Source organism: Vulpes lagopus, chromosome 24 (genome assembly GCF_018345385.1).
Source record: "Vulpes lagopus strain Blue_001 chromosome 24, ASM1834538v1, whole genome shotgun sequence".
Classification (NCBI taxonomy): domain Eukaryota; kingdom Metazoa; phylum Chordata; class Mammalia; order Carnivora; family Canidae; genus Vulpes; species Vulpes lagopus.
The window spans coordinates 5,002,372-5,023,384 of NC_054847.1; the positions used below are offsets into that span (position 1 = coordinate 5,002,372).

At 33.6% G+C, this 21,013-nt stretch overlaps 1 pseudogene; it reads left to right on the forward strand.

Moving 5' to 3' along the window:
- Nucleotides 1-752: 752 nt before the first annotated feature.
- Nucleotides 753-5,475, forward strand: LOC121482111 (annotated as a pseudogene).
- Nucleotides 5,476-21,013: the final 15,538 nt, after the last annotated feature.

The window sequence follows — 21,013 nt, forward strand, 5'->3', positions numbered from 1 at the left end:
TATTTTTCCTGGGTTCATGTATATTAAATTGTATTCCAATTTCTCATATATGGAGATTTTTAAAAAGATTTTATTTATTTATTAATGAGAGACCGAGAGAGAGAGAGAGAGAGAGAGAGAGAGGCAGAGACACAGACACAAGTAGAGGGAGAAACAGGCCCCACGTAGGGAGCCTGACATGGGACTGGATCCCGGGTCTCCAGGATCAGGTCCTGGGCGGAAGGCAGCGCTAAACCGTTGAGCCACCTAGGCTGCCCTCATATATGGAGATTTAACTGATATTCTTAAAAGGGAAATTATGTGATATGATCAGGAAAATATTAGAACATTGCTTGAAGCTGAAAAATATGTCACTGTCCAATAATTTTCACCAAATACATTATTATAAAATATAGATAATTCTATAGTCTTATGGTAAAAGCCTATGGTCTAATGTTTAAAATGCCCTTCAGATTGGAGAGATAAGCAATGCATATAGCAGAAAGAGCCCTAAATGCCAGGCAAAGGGGCTTCACCTTCTTGTGAAAGTGCTGGAGAGTTAGGGTGTCCTTTTTTTTTTTTTTTTTTTTTTTACAGCGGTGAGACACTGGAGTCAAAGAATTAATTGATTAATTAACCCATTCAGGTTTCTATCATCTAGCCGCTCCTCCTAATTGAGGACTTTTCCATTATGTATGGTATTGGAAGAAGGTACTGTCCATGTCATGCAGTAGAAGCAGTGCATGCAGAGAGGTCCTTTATGGTTTGACCAAATGGACCCACCAAACTGGGGCTTTGATTGTCAGTATATCAACATAGATATTAGGGTATTTGGGATTCACAGCCATTGTATTCCTAAAACACTAAAACATTCCTAATAGCAATTATGATACACTGGCTGGAATACTGACATACTAGCTACTAGAAATGCAGCCAGAAAAAGCCCCAGAAAAATATCTGAATGAATCCCCCAAAGGATGCATGGACAGCTACTTGTCAGATGCAGCTGTGCCAGACCAAGACCTTAATAGTTGTGATCAGGCAGAGACTGAGTTAGCTGATACAAACTTGGATCTGCTCCTCATGCTGCTAGTAGAACAGAGGAGATGACCATGTATGGTAAATACGCCGGAAGTTCTTCATCTTTTCTTTGGTACCCTAGTTCAGAGCTGGCTAGTTGACCTAACACATCTGGAGTACTGTACCTCTGGCTTCTGCAGGAACCCATCGGGTATGGTGGAATTTTGCCTAAGTAGCCACCGTTTGTAAGAACTCAGGAGCAGAAAGTGGCTGTTGAGAAATAGTCTTGGCAGAGCCTGATGGGAGTCCTATGAGATATTATAGTAAAAATCCTTGGAGTGAACAAATGTTTGCTAAGTTGGAGTCTAGTTCTGGAGTCTCTCTCTACTGCAACTCTTCATCAACAGGCATTTGATTTCCTGCCCTCGGGATATCATTCTGGAATTCCTGGATATCAGTATCTATGTTGAGAGATATCTATCTCATGTATCCCAGGTCACCCTGAGCAGATGGATGTCTCCCCTTAGCTGTAGGTGGGAAAAGTTGGAATAGTGAATTACTATGCCTTAGAGAGACTGTGAGGAAGCCTGTGCTCTCCGGAACTGGGCTGTAGCTCAGAAGGCCTGAAGTTTTAGTGGGACACTGTTCCACCAGTTCTACTCCATTTGTAGCAGGGGGGGCAGGGAAATATATGTTCCAATGCCATGCATATCCATTTCCATCCTTTAAAAAAAAAAATAAAGCATGTATGACACTGCCTGCTTCTCATCTTGCAGAATACCTTTGGCTCACACTCATTATCCTGTTCATGTTTTCCCAGTCTCCTCCAGTTATTCTGTTAAGTATCTAATACTTATACTCAATTATTTGTTGGTCCAGCTAGCCAGATTCATGCAACTAAGAACTCTGAGTGGTTGAAAGGTTCTGAGCAGGAGACTGACCAAATGTGCATTTAAGAAGTTTTGCGCGTAGGGGTGAACTTGAATAGACTTGAGACTGAGTCAGGTTCATGACACCAGCACCTCGTCAGTGGCATTTAGGAAGGAGGAAAATATTAATTTTTGTGTGGTTATATAATGATACTTTCTCAAATAAATTATATTGTACTTTGAACTAGGAAATGTTCTTAACAGTCTGTCATCACTATATTTGCTCAGAGGCGAAACACATGGTACACTATGTTGCACATTTAGACACTTACTTAAAAATCTTTGTCAGGCTTATTTGTTCATTAGTTTAATGAAGAACCCACACATTATTGCTATACAGTTTGTGAAGCCATAGCCTAAAATGGTATAACATAAATAAAATGATATAATAGTAAGGATGTCTCTATAATTTTAGGGACTTAGGTTTAGGTTTCCTTCTTACAAGAGAGCTGTGTTTGTGTGTGTGTGTGTCTGTGTATGAATACTCACTAATATCATGCTATAGATATAGATGGATATGAAGGGAAAATATCTTTTAAGGACTTAAGAGTAGTGACATGTAAATGATTCTATTCTTAAGAAGTGAGATAAAACCACAAAGTCTAGAAATTTCCCTACCAAGAATATCGTTTACATAAAGCTCTTCATGGAAAAATTTTTGTATACTGAAGAAAAAGCATTTTTCATGCTTTCAGCATATATGCTGACTGTATGGGATGTTGCTAGAAACCAGAATCTTAATTACCTTTATTTTTCTTTTGTAACACACAAGGAATAATAAGTAAACATGAGACCCTCTTCTATGGATATATTGAGATTTATTCATTATATTTCATAACTGGCTACGACTTCCTCAAGAGAACCATATCTAACATTATTAAAGAAGTTATTTATTTCGTTAGTTCATTTTTTTATAAAAATGATATATTCATCTGGTATTCAAATGAAGCACAATATTTAATAATAAAAGTAGTCATCTTATTCTCACACCTCTAGGTTCTCAACCTCTGTGTCTAAATTCAACTTCATTCAAATATCTGTTACTGGTTTATTCCTTTTTTCCTCTGCTATAATTCCTATAGTAATTTAGTAGGATTATATGACATCATTGTACACCTTGATCATAATTCTCTAAATTTTTAATTGAATTATCAAAAATGTCAGCATGTTAACTTTTGTTAGCAATTAGGAGTTTGTAATTCATCTGAAACCTGCTAATACACCAGCATATTCTGATTCCAAATTTGAAAATTGACAACCTGCAAAACCTTGAGTGTACTGTTTATAGATCCCATTTTTGGATAACCCACATTATTAGAGTAAGTCCACTATTCCATATAACTAGGCATCTCCAATGAGCCTATACACTCTCTGGCCCATACATTATGCTCTGTCTTACTTCCCAGAATCCACTTATGATTTTTTCTCTCCTTGTGCATAGTCACCCTCATTTCACTAAACAAACTGTCTGTCCATTTGAGGCCCAAATGAGGCTCATCTCTTCCATAGAACATCTTTGGACTATACAGTCATACTATTAACTTTCCCTTTTTCTACATTTTTTTTTTTTTTAGTAATGGAGTCACATATTTATCACCACAGTTACTCTTGGGTATCTAATATTTAACAGACACGGTGAAAACAGTGTCTCTTTTATCCTTTACTCTTGCCAACAATTTGAGAAGTCAGATTAGTGATCTGATGCATAAATCCAACATAGAGGGAACTGAGGCAAAGAAGAAATTTTAAAGCCTTCTCTGGGTCCCATAGTTCTGTGATTCCAGGGCTGTGATTTGCATGCAGCTTAATCTGAACTCAAATGTACAGTAGATACATTTAATAATCTTTTGCTGATGTTAATTTCCCTCAAGTTCTGTGTTGCCTTTTCCTCTACACTAAATTTGCTGAAGAATTTATACTCTGACTTCTGATAAGTTGTTTATGTTTCTCAACTTCTCATGTGTGTCTTTCAACCACTGCCTTGAGGGCAATGTATCTTACCAAATAATTAATACATAGTAGGGAGCTCAAGAAATATCTGTTGAATAAATATTTATGCACACTATGGAGGTCATTCCCTGTTGGCTTATATGCAAGATTAAGGCTATGTTGATTCTAGACTACAGTGACTGAGGAATATGAAAAATTTTAATAGGCATCACAATTTGAAAAAAAGAAGTCAAATAAAGCTGTTTGTTTTGGTTTGATTTGGTTTGGTTGTTGTGTAGTTTCTGAATTTACTCAGCAGAGTAGTGAAGATAGCTAATAATGTCAATGATGGTATTAATCTAGCACCTAGAATCTTTTAGAGTCGGTTTTCAGGATTTTATCCTAAGCTTTCTCTTTCTTTTTGACTTCTGGTTTCTGAAGATTGCTTTATTTAGCATATCATGGTAGGAATTGAGATAGTTTTTTTTAATAAGATTTTATTTATTTATTTATTTATTTGTTTGTTTGTTTGTTTGTTTATTTATTCTAGAGAGTTAGTGTGAGCAGAGGGGAGAGACAGAAGGAGAGGGAGAATCTCAAGCCAGCTCTGTGCTGAGCACAGATCCCCAATGCAGGGCTCCATCTCACCACCCTGAGATCATGACTTGAGCCAAAATCAAGAGTCAGTGGCTTAACCAAACTGAGCTACCCAAAGGCCCCAAGATTTGAAATGTTATGTTCTCAAAAAAGAAAAAAAAATGTGCTCCAAAGTATCTATAAATATTATTTATTTGGTCTTGAAGAAGATTTTGCATCAGTTTGAGGTCTAAAAATAGAAGAAAGAAAGCTCTTTTACAACATAAATACACAGGAGCCAAAGTCTCTTTCACAGAGGAAGCTATGTGGTTATTGGAGTGTATACAATTATAAACTCAATTGTTAAATCAAAACACATCCCAATCACCCTAGCATGTCACTTTTAATGGGCAATGCATTCCCAAGAAGGCAAGTTCTCTTCTAACAGTATTGAACCAAATCATCAAAATTCAAAGACAGATCTATAAAATGTGAAATTTCATCAACAAAGTGCACAGTGGGCCACGATGTGTAGATTAATGGGCAGCCTGTCAAGTATTTTAATGTATGCTTCAGTCGTTGAAACACATGTGATGATTAGTAAAGTATTTGGCCTGAGCAATAAAAGATATAAAATAAATTAAAATCATGACACTTTCTGAATTAATAAAGCATTTGGTTAGTCTGTATTGATGAATCAGAAGCACAGATTGAAAAGTCCCCATAACTAGATACATTTTTCCCCAGGCATGCTGGGATCTCACACTGGCCTCTTCCTATGGCATATTCCTAAATGAGGATCTCTATGAAAAGGCAAATACTAAGAATCTCAGAATATGAATACTCACTGGTTTAAACCTTGAATATAAGCCATCATCTATACCTGGCATCACTTATATTTCTTTTGAGTTCTAAAAATTAGATTTCTTTTTCCTAAGCTTGTTTCAGAACTACTTTCATCTCAAAAGCAACTTTCAATATTTTCTTTGAAGCATGTCGCTGGAACACTGAAGCTGAGAAATACACACCAGAACGGAAATGATAGACCAAATAAATCCACGTTCAACTTTGTTATTGGTTTTTGTTATGTGAGCTGGGGGAAGTGAAATGTTGAAAGGTCACCCAGGCAATTTCATCAGGGTGATGAAGATGATGGAATTCACAAGGGTTAAAGAGGTTCACCTTGTTCTTGAGTGGCAGACTTGGGAAATGAAGCTGCTATGATAATTTGATGATGGTCCTTAGTGCTTAATGTCAACTTTGCCCAGTAGGGGTACTCATAATTTCAAGGGGGTGAAAGCTTTTGTTTTTAAGATTTATTTATTACTTGAGGTGAGGGTGGGGCAGAAGGAGGGGGAGACAGAGAGAATCCTCAAGAATACTCCCCACTGGGCACCAAGCCTGTTGCATGGGGACACAAGATCATGTCTTGAACTGAAACCAAGAGTCAGACATTTAAACCGACCAAGCCACTGGGGCACCCCTGAAAGAAAATCTTAATCATTAAATGCTGTCTTTGAGGGTAGGCATTTTCAGAATGAAAGGCACATTGCTTTTATTGAAGGATTAAACTGTTTTCATGGTTTGCTTTTCCAGGATTGCTATTCGTTTCAAAGGTCCATTCAATCCGGCACCAGAAGTTGAAACACATGTGAAGTATTTTTGTACCAAAAATATAAAAGCAGACTCATGGTCATTGCCCTTTAGGACCTCATAGTTTAAAACCTGAAAGTCACAATAAAAAGACAATATGGAAAATGCTGTGAAAAGAGTACTATGTAAGTCATGTAGGATCTAACTGAATCAGGGTGGTGTATGAGCATCAGGGAGGCAGTACATGAAAGTCATCTTGAACAATGATAATGAAGATATTTCTGGATGGAGGATATAGAATGAACAAAGTATTCTTAGGTGGGATGGAGGGAATTTAGCTTAGACAGGAGGGGGCACTCAGGGTGACAAATGGGAAAGAGTTACAGCACATTTCTTTTCAATTATTTGACGTTGGATTAACCTTTTCCCAATAATGCAAAGACAAGAAATCTATCAGGAGATAAATTTAGCTCGCTCTTTCTGTAACAGCTTTCAAAAATAAATAAATAAAATGAACTATTTCTGAAGGTAACAAGCTCCACTTCGATAAAGTAGTTCAGATGTTGAGTGACAGCGTGGGAATGTTGCGAAGGTTTCAACCTTGGCAGTCTCTATTCCTATGAAATGAGTGTGTCATTTCAAAAGGGAGAGCTAGCCTCTAAAAATCATCTTCAGGGCAGTGTAGTCATTATAACTCAGAGTTGCCTTTTATCAGAGAATTTTGCAAGAAATATGCAAATACCTTGTCATATTCTTTAACTTCTTGGCATATATGTAAATATCTTGTCTGTGGCCCAGATAATGAAATGTATGTTTACATTTCTGTCCCTATTTCTCCTGTGCTTTAGTTAAGTTTCTTTAGATTATGGAAGTTGGTAAATTATTTTAGTTGGTCAAAGGTTTGGGCAAAACAAACTTTTGGGGAAAAAATAAGACAGTTAACATCTATCATCCCATGTAAAGTAAAAATGTCTCTGCGTGTGTGTTTAATGACTGAAACGGAGATAAATGGTAACTGTAAAAAATATTGGAAAATAGGAAAAGGAAAATAAACTCAAAGTATGTTTTTAAGTCCCAGTTATCAGTTACCTTTCTCCAAGGATATGCATTTTAATTTGGAATCACCTACCTTATATATCGTTTACTTATTGCTTTTTAATTTTATGTTATATAATGGACAACTTCTGTATAATAAGCACTCTTGAAATTTTTTAAAGCTATACAATATCTTATCTTAAATTTGTATCATAATTCATTAATCAATCCCCATTGTTAAAAATTTGACCTATCACCTACAGCTTAACCAACCTTGTATTTCAAACAGTATTTTTAAGCTCAATTAGTTAAAAATCTTTTTGTATTTCATTTTACTTAAAAATGTAGACTCAATAAAGGGGCATATTCTTATTTTTTAAATTTTTGTTAACTAGAAAAGAAATTCCATTATCTTTCCTAGAAGTAATAATTATTGCTCTATGGGTATTGTTTATTTTTAATAGCCATTCCAATGACTGTAAAATGGCATTTCTTAGTAATTTTATTTGCATTTCCCTGATGATTAATGATGTTGAACACCTCTTCATATGCCTAGTGATCATTCGTATATCTTCTGCAGACAAAGGTCTCTTCATCTTTTGTGTATTTTTTAATCTTTTTTTTTTCTTGTTAGGACTGAAGAGTTTTTATATATTTATATATTTATATATATTTATGTATTTTATATTATATTTATATATTTTATATATATTCTAGATATCAAACTCTTATCATATATATGGCTATAAGTATGACTATAAATATTTCCTCCCTCTCATTTTCTTGATAGTGTCCTTTGATGTAAAATAGTTCCTATTTTTTATACAATCCAATTTATTTATTTTTTTATTTGAGAGAGAGAGAGAGAGTGCCCACAAGTGGGAGGGGGCAAAGGGAAAGGGAGAGAATCTGAAGTAGATTTCACACTGGGCCTAGAGCCTCTCACTCAGGGATCTGTCCCATCAGAGAGATCATGACCTGAGCTGAAATCAAGAGTTGGTTGCTTAACTGATGGAGCCACCCAGGTGCCGCACAATTTATTTACTTTTTCTTGTTGGTATTACCCAAGATCTTGCTATCACAACTATGAAATTATTAAATCCAATGTCTTGAATGTTTTCTCCTAAGGATTTCATAATTCTAGCTCTTCCATTTTTCCCATTTCTAAAAAAAAGGTTGTTGGAATTTTAATTATAGACCAATTTAAGGAGTATTGATATCTTTATTTATTATTATTTTCACCTATCTATATATGTATATATATTGAATCACATGTATTATTCTCTTTATTATTTCTAGATTTTGTATTATCCTCATGATGTCCTTCATTAATTCATTATAGTGTAATGTCAGTATTTTATAATTTCTTATAATAAAAAATGTATTGCTCTTTATTCCTCTAAATCTTTTAAATATAATCAATAAAGGCATATCTCATTTTACTGTGCTTCACTCTGTTGGGTTTTGCAGATACTGCATTTTTGATACTTTGAAGGTTTTTGGCAAACCTGCATTGAACATGTCTATTGGCATCATTTTTTTTTCCAGCAGCATTTATACACCTTGTTTCTCTGTCACACTTTGCTAATTTTTCAATATTTCAAAAATTTTCATTATTGTTATATTTGTTGTGGTGATCAGTGAACACTGATTATAATTCATTGAAAGTTCAGATGATGGTTACCATTTTTTGGCAATAAAGTTTCATAATTAAGGTATGTACATTGTTTTTTGTTGAGATATTATGCTATTGCACACTTACTAGACTCCAGTATAGTATAAGCATTAATTTTATATGCATTGAGAAATCAAAATCAAAATAATCATTTGAATCACTTAATTGTGATATTTGCTTTGTCATAATGGTCTTGAATTAAACCTGCAATATTTTGGACATACACCTGTGCAAGAATCTGACTTATGTTTTCTCCAAATCCATATTAATAGCTCTAGGAATAACACGTTTCTCATGAGTGAGCTCGGAGTCAGGTCAGAAAATCACAAAGCTTTAAGAATAAGGTTTTTCAAGAGAGTTGCAAAACATTTTGGTCTTTTGGAGGAGTTCTAACTCCCATTAACTCAATAGTGCTGCTGATTATCAAGACTGCCAAGAATCTGGGAGAGGGTCAGGGTATTGACAGTACTGCATTTCTTTCTGTAAGCTGTGTGTGGGGGGAGGTATATTTATATCCATGTCTATATCACCTATACTTGTCTGTGTCATCTATATCTGTATCATCTATATGTCTCTATAAAATATACATATTTTTTTGCCTTTTCCAGCATCTAGAGGCCATCCTTATCCTTTGTCACCCATCCTTTATCTTGAAAATTAGCAAAGGTGAATCAATTCCTTCTTATATTGTATCTTTCTGACCTCCTCTTCTGCTTCCCCTTCATTTTGAACACATGTGGATAATCATGTATTATCATTCTATCTTAAGAAAAACTGATTAACAACTTCAATTCCATCTGAAATATTAATTCCCTTTGCCATGTATGATAAGATATAAATAGGTCCCAAAAATTAGAAAACGGGTATCATACTCTGCCCCTCCAAAACAAACTTTTTTATCCAAGGTGGATCTTTTAATCATGTCTTCATATTTAAAGCCACATAATTACCCTACGTTTGCACCAGATCTCCTTTACTTCATAATCCTTTCTATGGGAGTTCTTAGACTATCTCTTTTAATCTTTAGAGGTGCCCTGTAAGAATTTTCTGCTGAAAATGCAAATTCCTATATTTTTGGTTTAACAATCTCATTCATAATTCTTTAATTTCTTCCTTCTGGCTTTTTCTTTCTTTTTTTATATTAATTTATTCAAAAAAACTGCATGCATGTTTTATATTCCAGAATGCATTAAGTTCAACTGCACTGCCTTACTCTATTTCTGTTTTCTTTCATATTTGATCATTTAACTTTGCATTAAATTCTAGATTCTACATTATTTTAGCACAGAAATTAAGCTGCTTGATCTTCTATATTTTGAAGTTAATTATTGCTGATAATATATAATGAGACCATTAGGATGGTTATTTGAAACTAATCAGACTTTCTTTAGAATTGCTCTTAGAGTTTCTATTTAGCCTGGGTTTGACAACAGAAATAACAGATTGATTAGACACAAATGAAAAACTAACAAAAAACTGTGCTTATTAGGTTCAAGAAGATAAAGCCAAACTTACTGCACTGTTTTTTGTTTTTTGTTTTTTATTGCTGACCCAGAATGACCGGAGACTAAGAAGCTTCGAACAACATTCATTATGTCGCACTTTTGTAGATCAGAAGTCAAAGTTGGTGTCTTTGCTCAGGTCTCATAAGGCTAAAATTAAAATATTGACACATTGTATTCTCATCTGTAGCTTAAGATACTCTTCCAAACTAATCTACATCATCGGAAGACTTTATTTTATTGCTTTTGTTGTATGAGGGCTTTTTTCTTTTGTTGGCTGTTAGACAGATGTCACTTTCAGCTCTATAGCCTGTCTTGGATTCCTTTCAGATGGACTCCTTCAACTGTAATGCCAGTGGAAGAAATTCCATAGTGCTAATTCCCTATTATGCTTTCACATTTTTTTATGATTTCCATACCTCTACCCCCAATATAAAGGACTTATGGTCAGGCCCACTTGGATAATCTCTCTCTAAGTCAACAGTGCCAAAGGATGTTTTTACTAATCACATAGTAAAATCCATCATATTCACAATCCCAGGGATTATGGAATATGTGTACCCCAGGAGATGTGGATCTTGGAAGCATTCTATGGAATCTAGCAATCATTGTAATATTATCAAGAAACTGGAATCACTATTATATTTGAAATTAAAAATCAATCTTGTAGTACCTAAATGTAAAATAACCAAAATTAAAAACTGAATGATCACATTGCTTACTGCTTAGTCACAATTCAAGAAAGAATTAGAAACTTATTATAAATCAGAATAAAGCATTTATAATAAGTGAAATAAATCAGACAGAAAGAAAAATACTATATGATCTCAATTAGAGTTGCAATAAAAAAAAAAATACAAAACCAAAACTGAACTTACGGAAAGAGAGAACAGATTGGTGGTTGCCAGAACTTGGAGAGGGGAAGGTAGTGACTGGTGAAATTAGTCAAAGGGTATATAAACTTTCAGTTAGAAATTCAATAAGTTCAGAGGATATAATGTACATAATGATGACTACAGTGAACAAAGAGGCATTGTATATTTTAAAGTTTATGAGAAGGTAGATTTTAAAATTTCACATCACAAAATAATTTTAAGCATGTGAGGTAATGAAAGATAACTAAATCTGTTGTGGTAGTCATATTGCAATATGTACATCTATCAAATCATTATGTTGAACACCTTAAGCTACCACAATGTAATATGTTAATTGTATCTTAGTAAAAGTGGGAAAAAATAAGAAGAAAAATCTAATAGAGGTTAAACTTTAATCACAGAGCAAAATAGAAAAAGAATAGGTTAGTAATATTTGAAGATATAATGGCTGAAGAATTTCCATAACAGATAAAAAAATCTTTCTCCAAAATCCATCAGCCAGTAAATGCTAACCAGAAAAGTATAAAGAAATCTATACCTAAAACACTAGCCTTAAACTAGAGAAAGCATGCCAAAGAGAAAATCTTATAAGCAATTAGAAACAAAAATAGATTATTTTTAAAGAAGAGAAATGTAGTAGATGTTGGATGTTGATATGGCATTATCAAGGTATTATGCCCTTAATTCTTAGAATAAGCAATAAATATATAGAGAACTATGGGCCTATTTTCTAAACTTACAGAAAGAAAATTGTTTAATAAAAATAATATATTCAAAAAAGGGTAAAAGCACAAATAATACCATAGAAAAGGCTCCCTGTAGACAGTGTAAAGGAGTCAATCCCATTTACAATTGCACCCAAAAGCATAAGATACCTAGGAATAAACCTAACCAAAGAGGTAAAAGATCTATACCCTAAAAACTATAGAACACTTCTGAAAGAAATTGAGGAAGACACAAAGAGATGGAAAAATATTCCATGCTCATGGATTGGCAGAATTAATATTGTAAAAATGTCAATGTTACCCAGGGCAATTTACACGTTTAATGCAATCCCTATCAAAATACCATGGACTTTCTTCAGAGAGTTAGAACAGATTATTTTAAGATTTGTGTGGAATCAGAAAAGACCCCGAATAGCCAGGGGAATTTTAAAAAAGAAAACCATAGCTGGGGGCATCACAATGCCAGATTTCAGGTTGTACTACAAAGCTGTGGTCATCAAGACAGTGTGGTACTGGCACAAAAACAGACACATAGATCAATGGAACAGAATAGAGAACCCAGAAGTGGACCCTGAAATGTATGGTCAACTAATATTTGATAAAGGAGGAAAGACTATCCATTGGAAGAAAGACAGTCTCTTCAATAAATGGTGCTGGGAAAATTGGACATCCACATGCAGAAGAATGAAACTGGACCACTCTCTTTCACCATACACAAAGATAAACTCAAAATGGATGAGAGATGTAAATGTGAGACAAGAGTCCATCAAAATCATAGAAGAGAACACAGGCAACACCCTTTTTGAGCTCGGCCACAGTAACTTCTTGCAAGATACATCCACAAAGGCAAAAGAAACAAAAGCAAAAATGAACTATTGGGACTTCATCAAGATAAGAAGCTTTTGCACAGCAAAGGATACAGTCAACAAAACTAAAAGACAACCTACAGAATGGGAGAAGATATTTGCAAATGACATATCAGATAAAGGGCTAGTTTCCAAGATCTACAAAGAACTTATTAAACTCAACACCAAAGAAACAAACAATCCAATCATGAAATGGGCAAAAGACATGAAGAGAAATCTCACAGAGGAAGACATAGACATGGCCAACACGCACATGAGAAAATGCTCCGCATCACTTGCCATCAGGGAAATACAAATCAAAACCACAATGAGATCCCACCTTACACCAGTGAGAATGGGGAAAATTAACAAGGCAGGAAACCACAAATATTGGAGAGGATGTGGAGAAAAGGGAACCCTCTTACACTGTTGGTGGGAATGTGAACTGGTGCAGCCACTCTGGAAAACTGTGTGGAGGTTCCACAATTACATATTTGAATCGAAGTTTAGTAGTATTATATTTAATATTGATTGACTACTATAATTAAAGGGCAATGTTTGAGATTGAATTTAAATAAAATAATTATATATTACTAAAACAGACATCTAAAAATTAATTTACCAGAAGATTGAAAGTATAAAAATTTTTTAAAGGATACTAGGTAAACAAATATACCCGATGAACCCATATCCATTCTAGAGCAAAGAGATTCTGAGGTACAAGCTTTACAATAGCTGTAGCAGTTGACCCCATAAAAATCAAATCTCTTGGGACACCTGGGTAGCTCAGTGGTTGAGCATCTGCCTTTGGCTCAGGGCATGATCTCGAGATCCAGGATTGAGTCCCACATCAGGCTCCTTGCGGGGAGCCTGCTTCTCCCTAAGCCTGTGTCTCTGCCCCTCTCTCCCTCGTTCTGTGTCTCTCATGAACAAATAAAATCTTTATAAAAAAATTAAATGTCTCAGTTTATCCAGAGACGCTACAGTTCTAAACATGCATCCTTAATAGCATAGACCCACGATAGATAAAATTTGATGGAAAAGAAAAACAACTATAAATGGCCCTAAGTTGGGCTTCTTTGGAGAGAGGTCATGAGTAAAAATACAAGTAGTATATTAGGGAGATGGACTGAAGAGGTGGAGAAGTGAGACCCAAATGGGAATAAAGCCAACAAATTTTGTTTAAGTTCGTACATTGGGCTTCTAAAGCTTTCTATTCCTGGTGAATCCCAAAAGGCAATTTAGCTCACAACAATTATCTGAGGTGGAAGGAAGCTGTGAGATTTATTTTTTGTTATCGGTTTAAGGCTTTTCTAGTGGCTTTAAACATCCTGGTCCTTACATCTTGCTGCTCACATAGGCCAAGGTAAAATTCCAGCCAAAGACTTGAAGGTGTTTGCTGTGACACTGCTGTCATCAGCGGGGCGGTGCAGTGGTGGAGGGACTCCATACAGCAGCACTTCATGCATATTCAGTCATATTTGAACAGGTGTGTCCCTCTCTGTAACTAAGCATACAAAAAATAACCGGTAAGGAATCAAGAGTAAAATGAGACAGAATATAAATTCTGACCAATATTAAAAAGATCATGAGAAAATATTATGGACATAATTATGCAAATAAATCTGAATCTTTAGATGACATGGTTGTAGAATGAGAAAGAAAAGATGAGTAGTTTTATTCCTACTAAAAAGAATGCTTAAATATTTTTCCTCACATTTCTAGTCACAGATGTCATTACTAGTGTATTTTTTTTTTTTTTACCAAAGATTTAAGGAGGAAATTATATTCCCAATCATAGGGCCAGCAAAACCGTGATATCAAGGCCTAAACAAGGACATTTAAAAAAAATCAAATTATAGACCACATGTATTCAGATTAAAATAAAGTCCTAAAGAAAATATTAACAAAATGAATGCAACAATAAATACATAAGGATAATAAAATATAATTAAGAGAAGTTGAAAAATATAAAGGTCTATCACCCAAATTCAATTTATATAATTTACTATATTTACACAATAGAGAGAAAATCAAATGATCCTAATGCATATAGAAAATATTGATAAAATTTAATATAGAGTTATTTTAAGAAAGCAAACTTGGAAGGAGAATTTCCCAATCTAAAAAGCTATGTAGCTTTTATCCTTAATCTACAGCAAACAGTATTATTATTGGTGAAACACTGAAACTTTCCTGTTTTTATTGAGAAGAAAAGGAAGTTCACCATTTCTATTCAATATTGGTCCAGAGTCTCTAGACATTATCTTAATGCAGGAAAGAAGTAATAAAAGAGAAAATGATTATAAGAGAGAAGAAAAATGTTAGGCTCTTATATATGATAATATGTAAAGAAAAGAGAACCCAAGAATGCTATAGTTAAATTATTAACATTAAAAACATTTAATGAGGTTGTAGAATTAAAATTCAATGCAAAAATAATGTTGTTATGTAAAAATTAGAAATTAATATATACATTTGAAGTAATATAGTATCAATCAAATACTTAAAATTAATATTTAAAAAGCAAACAAACAAAGTCAAAATTTGAGTTCTCAAAGTAGAAAATTTAAAACGTTATTAAGAGGTAGCAAAGAGGGATGTCTGGGTGGCTCAGTGATTGAGTGCCTGCCTTTGGCCCAGGGTGTGATCCTGGAGTCCCAGGATCAAGTCCCACATTGGGCTCCCCACATGGAGCCTGCTCCTGTCTCTGCCTATGTCTCTGCCTCTCTCTCTCTCTCTCTGTCTCTCTCATGAATAAATAAATAAAATCTTTAAAAAAGAGAGATAGCAAAGATATGTGAGTAAATGGAGTTGAAGATTCAATTTTGTAAAGATAAAACTGCCTACACGTTAATCAAAAGACTGAAATATTTTCCAATCAAAATCCCAACCATAAGGAAAAAAGAAAACCCTCCCTTGTAATTGCATCAAAAAGAATAAAATAACTAGGAATACATTTCATCCAGGAGGTAGATCTATAGAGTGAAAACTATAAGACATTGATGAAAGAAATTAAGGAAGACACAAATAAGTGGAAAGACATTTGTGTGCACAGGTTAGAATTAATACTGTTTAAAATGACCATACTTCTGAAAGCAATATACAGATTAAATGCATCACTATCACAATTACAATGGCATTTTTCACAGAAATAATCAATCCCAATCTTTGCATGGAATCATAAAAGATCCCAAATTACCAAAGCATACTTGAAAAAGAAAAAAAAAATTGAGCCATTATATTTCCTAATTTTAAACTATATTACAAAACTATAATGATCAAAGCAGTATGATACCATAAAACAGACATGGATCAATAGAACAGAATAGAAAGCTCAGAATTAAGCTCATGCATATATAGTATATTAATTTATGACAAAAGAACCAAGATTATGCAATGGGAACAGGAGAGTATCTTCAACAAATGGTGCTAGTAAAACTGGACATCCCCAAGCAAAAAATGCAACCAGACCACTGTCTAACACTATGCACAAAAATCAATACAAACTGAATTAAATACTTAAATGTAAGACCTGAAACCATAAAATCCAAGAAAAAATAGTTTCTAAGTTCCTTGAGCTAAATCTCAGAAATTATTCTTTAGATTTGACATCAAAAGCTAAGGCAGTAAGAGCAAAAATAAACAAGTGTGACTACATCAAAGCAATAACAACAACAAAACAAAACAAAGCAAACAGGGAAAACCTAAAAATCCTTCTGTACTACGAAGGAAACCATTAAAAAATGGAAAGAGAACACTCAGAATGATACAAAATATTTGCGAATCGAGGCACCTGGGTGGCTTAGTCAGTTAAGTGTCTGACTCTTAGTTTCAACTCAGGTCATCATCTCAGGGCTCATTAGATCAAGCCCCATATTGGGCTCCACACTCAGCAGGGAGTCTCCTTAAAGATTCTCTCCCTCTTCCCTTCTCCCTATTCATCCTCTGTCTCTAAAATAATGTAAATAAATCTTTACAAAAGAGAAAATACTTACAAATCATAAACTTGGTAAAGGATTAAGAGATTAATCTCTAAAATGTACAAGAGCCCTCAACACTACAGCAAAAGATCCAATTAAAAAACATTCAGAAGAATCACATGATATTTATCTTCTCTGAATGACTTATTTCACTTAACATAATATGCTCTAGCTCCATCCACATTGCTGTAAATGGCAAGATTTCATTATTTTTTTATGGCTCAGTAATATATATATATATATATATATATATATATATATATATTCCATTGTGTGTGTGTGTGTGTGTGTGTGTGTGTTTTATATAAAACACATACTCTTTATCCATTTATCAGTCAATGGGCACTTAGCCTGTTTCCACATTTTGGCTATTGTAGATAATGCTACCATAAACCTGGGGTGCACATATCTTTGAATTAGTATATTTGTATTCTTTAGGTAAATACCTTGTACTACAATTGTTGCATTATAGAGTAGTTCTAGTTTTGATTTTTTGAGAAAACCCATACTGTTTTCCATAGTGGCCACCCCAGTTTGCATTCCCACCCACAATACAGCAGGATCCTTCTTTCTTCACGTCCTCACCAACAGCTGTTTTTTCTTATATTGTTGATTTTTTTCCCGTGATTTAAGGAACAAAACATGAGCAAAGGTGGAGGAGGGGGGAGAACGAAAGAGAGAGAGAGAGAGACCAAGAAACAGACTCTTTAAACTATAGAGAACACAGTGATGATTCCCAGAGGGGAGGGGAATGGGGGATGAGTGAAATAGGTAATGGGTATTAACAACAGCACTTTGTGATGAGCACCAGGTGTTGTACTGAATTGTGAATCACTATATTGTACACCTGAAATTAATATAACACTGTATGTTAACTGAAATTTAAATAAATTATTTTTAGATGAAACAAAATGGTCAGAGGATCTGAATAAGCATTTTTCCAAAGAAGGCATACAGAGAGACAATAGGTATATGAAAAGGTGCTTCACATCATCAATGATTTGGAAAATGCAAGTCAAAACGACAATAAGCTATCACCTCATACCTGATGGCCAGATGGTTAGAATGGCTATTAGCTAAGAGGCAAGAAATAAGAAGAGTTGGTGAGGATGTGGAGAAAGGGAAACTATCTACTGTTGGTGGGAATGTAAATAGGCACAACCATTATGGAAAATAGTATGTAGTTTCCTCACAAACTCGAGAACAGAACCACTGTATGGTTCAGCAACACTATTTCTAGGTATTTCTCTAAAGATCTTAAGATATCTGTATTCCCATGTCCATTGTAACATTATTTATGTAGCTAAGGTATGGAAACAAACTAAGTGTTCACCAATGAAAATATTACATGTATTAAATATATAAAATTATGTATTATAAAATGTATTATATATAAATATATATTCTATATAATATAAACATAAAATATATATCATACATATGGTTCTATACATATATAGACACATATGCATATATTAAAGAAAGAATCCTACAGTTGCAATAACATAGATAGACCTAGAAAGTATTATGCTAAGTGAAATAAATCAGACAAAGACAAATATTGTAAAATTCCATTTATTTATATGTGGAATCTAAACAAATAGCCTAAATACAGAGATATACAGAACAGATTAGTTGATACTAGAAGCAGGGGATGGGAGTAGTAGAAATAGGTAGAAGGAATCAAAAGTTACAAATTTCCACTTACAAGATGAATAAATTCTGGAGATTTAATGTACAGCATAGTGATTGATTGTATTTAATATTACAATGTGTATTTGAAAGTTGCTGTGGGAGTAAATCTTAAAATTTCTCATAACAAGAAAAAGAAAATTGCAAATACATCTGGTGACAGATGTTAACTAAACTTTTCAAGGTAATTATCTCATAGCGTCTACATATAGCAAATCATTATGCTGTACACTTTAAACTACTACACCGTTACATGTCAATTTTATCTTAATAAAAGAAAGAGCTGAAGATGTATATAAATTTATATAGATAAATATATCTTGTATAAATAAATACACATTAGATAAATAGATCATGTATATATACATCAGAATTAAGCAGAATTATTGGGAACTTCCATTTTAAGTATGTTTGCATACAAATGCAGAAAAGACTGTCCAGGCATAAAAGTTATTTTCCAAATGTTAATGACATGAAACAAACTAAAACAGAAACAATAGCTACTGTAGAGGGCCTAATTAGTATTCTAGAAGATGGACTGGAAAAAAAATCTCACAATGCAGACAAACCCCAAAGATATGGGGAAAAAAATGAAAGAATAAATGGTAAGGTGGGAACTTGAATAGCTGATACTGAGACATAATGTGACAAAACAGGAGTTCTAAAAGAAGAAAAATCACAAAAGGCCTACATTATTAAAGGACCTTTTGTGACTTCTCTTTATTTTGAAGGAGGGCATTCAGTCCCAGGGAAAATTTATAGACAGAAAGTTTCACATGAATTTTTTGAACAAAGGATAGATATTAAACTTTAGGAACTTCCAAATAGAAATACAGCTTACTTAAGCCATAAAATCAGAAAAAACAATCACTCTAGAATTCCATAATCATACTTCCACAAGATAGAAAACAAACTTCATCTAAATGGCAAAAAAACTTACTCATCTATTCTAACCAAATCAAAAGTCAATTAAGCTAGAAGGGTGATCTCAAGATAAAGAAGTAAAAGGAGTAGAGGAAACAGAAGTATGTACGTTTAAACTCATAATATGTAGATTACCTAAAAGTGGCAGATGATACTATCATAGGGTATTTACAATACTTAGCAATTTTATTGGAATAAAGTATATACATATAAATGGGAAAATTTAATAATAGTCCAAATATATCAGAAAGAAAAATGAAAAATAGGAAATACAGACTAAGAGAAATTCATAAGTGTTGGTGATAAAAAACTTTTAGCCAATTAAGTTGTTTTATAGAAAACATAAATGGTATTTAATGCAGGTCTATTATCAAAGAAATATAAATTTGTAAATAGCAGTTAGAAGATGGCAAATGCTAGCTAAATTGAAAATCATAGTAGACCTGCCAAACTTCTAGGCTAGGATATAGCTGAGAAAGAGAAAACTAGAAAAAGGTACAAACAACTCAGGGAAAGTAAGATGGGAGAGGAAAAGGGAGACACTTCAACATTCAATTGTAAAAATATTATTTATTTTTATTTTTTAACTGTAAAATATTATAAAATTAAAGTAATAAAGCATATATATATATATTTTAAACAAATGTAAATGAAAACATTTTATAAAAAGTCAAAGATTGAGAGGCTCACTTAAGTATAAATCCAAACTCCTCGACATCATGTTGGTAAAAATTTTTTGGATCTGACCACAAAGAAAAGGCAATAAAACAAAAATAAACAAGTAGAACCACAGCAAATTAAAAATTTTCCACACAGCAAAGGAAACCACCAATAAAATGAAACACAAAAGCAAAAACAACCTAGTGAATGGGAGAAAATATTTGGAACTCATGTATCAAAAAGAGTTAATATCCAACATATATACATATATGTGTATATATATATATATTTATGAGTTAATATCCAACATATATACATATATGTGTATATATATATATATATATATTCATACAACTCAATAGCAGAAAAAAATCACAAAATAAACAAATTAAAAATGGGAAGAGAATATGAGTGGGCATTTTTCCAAAGAAGTCATGCAGATGGCCAACAAGCATATGAAAAGACACTCAATATCACTAATCATCAGAGAAATGCAAATCAAAACCGTAATGAGATAGTACCTCGCATATGTTAGAATGACTATCTAGATTCAGAAAGACAAGAAATTACAATTGTTGGTGAGAATGTGAACAGAAGGGAATACTTGTACACCATCGATTACAATGTAAATAGGTTCAGCCATTATAGAAAACAGTTTGGAGGTTCCTCAAAAAAAGTTAAAAATAAAGAACTACCATAGGATCCAGCAATTGCACTTCTGGATATTAAAAACACTAATTTAAAAAAGATATGTGGACCTGTATGTTCATAGCAGCATTATTCACAATAGTCAAAATGTAGAAACAACACACACACACACACACACACACACATGAATATTATGCCAAAATAAAAAAAAATGAAATCTTGCCATTTGTGACAACATGGATAGACCTTGATGGTATTATGCTAAGTGAAATAAATCAGACAGGGAAAGATGAATACTGCATGATTTCACTTCTGCATGGAATCTAATAAACACAACAAATAAACAAAACAAAACACGCTGAGAGATATAGAGAACAGATTGGTCATGCCAAGGGGGGAGGGTAGTGTGGAATATGGGTGAAA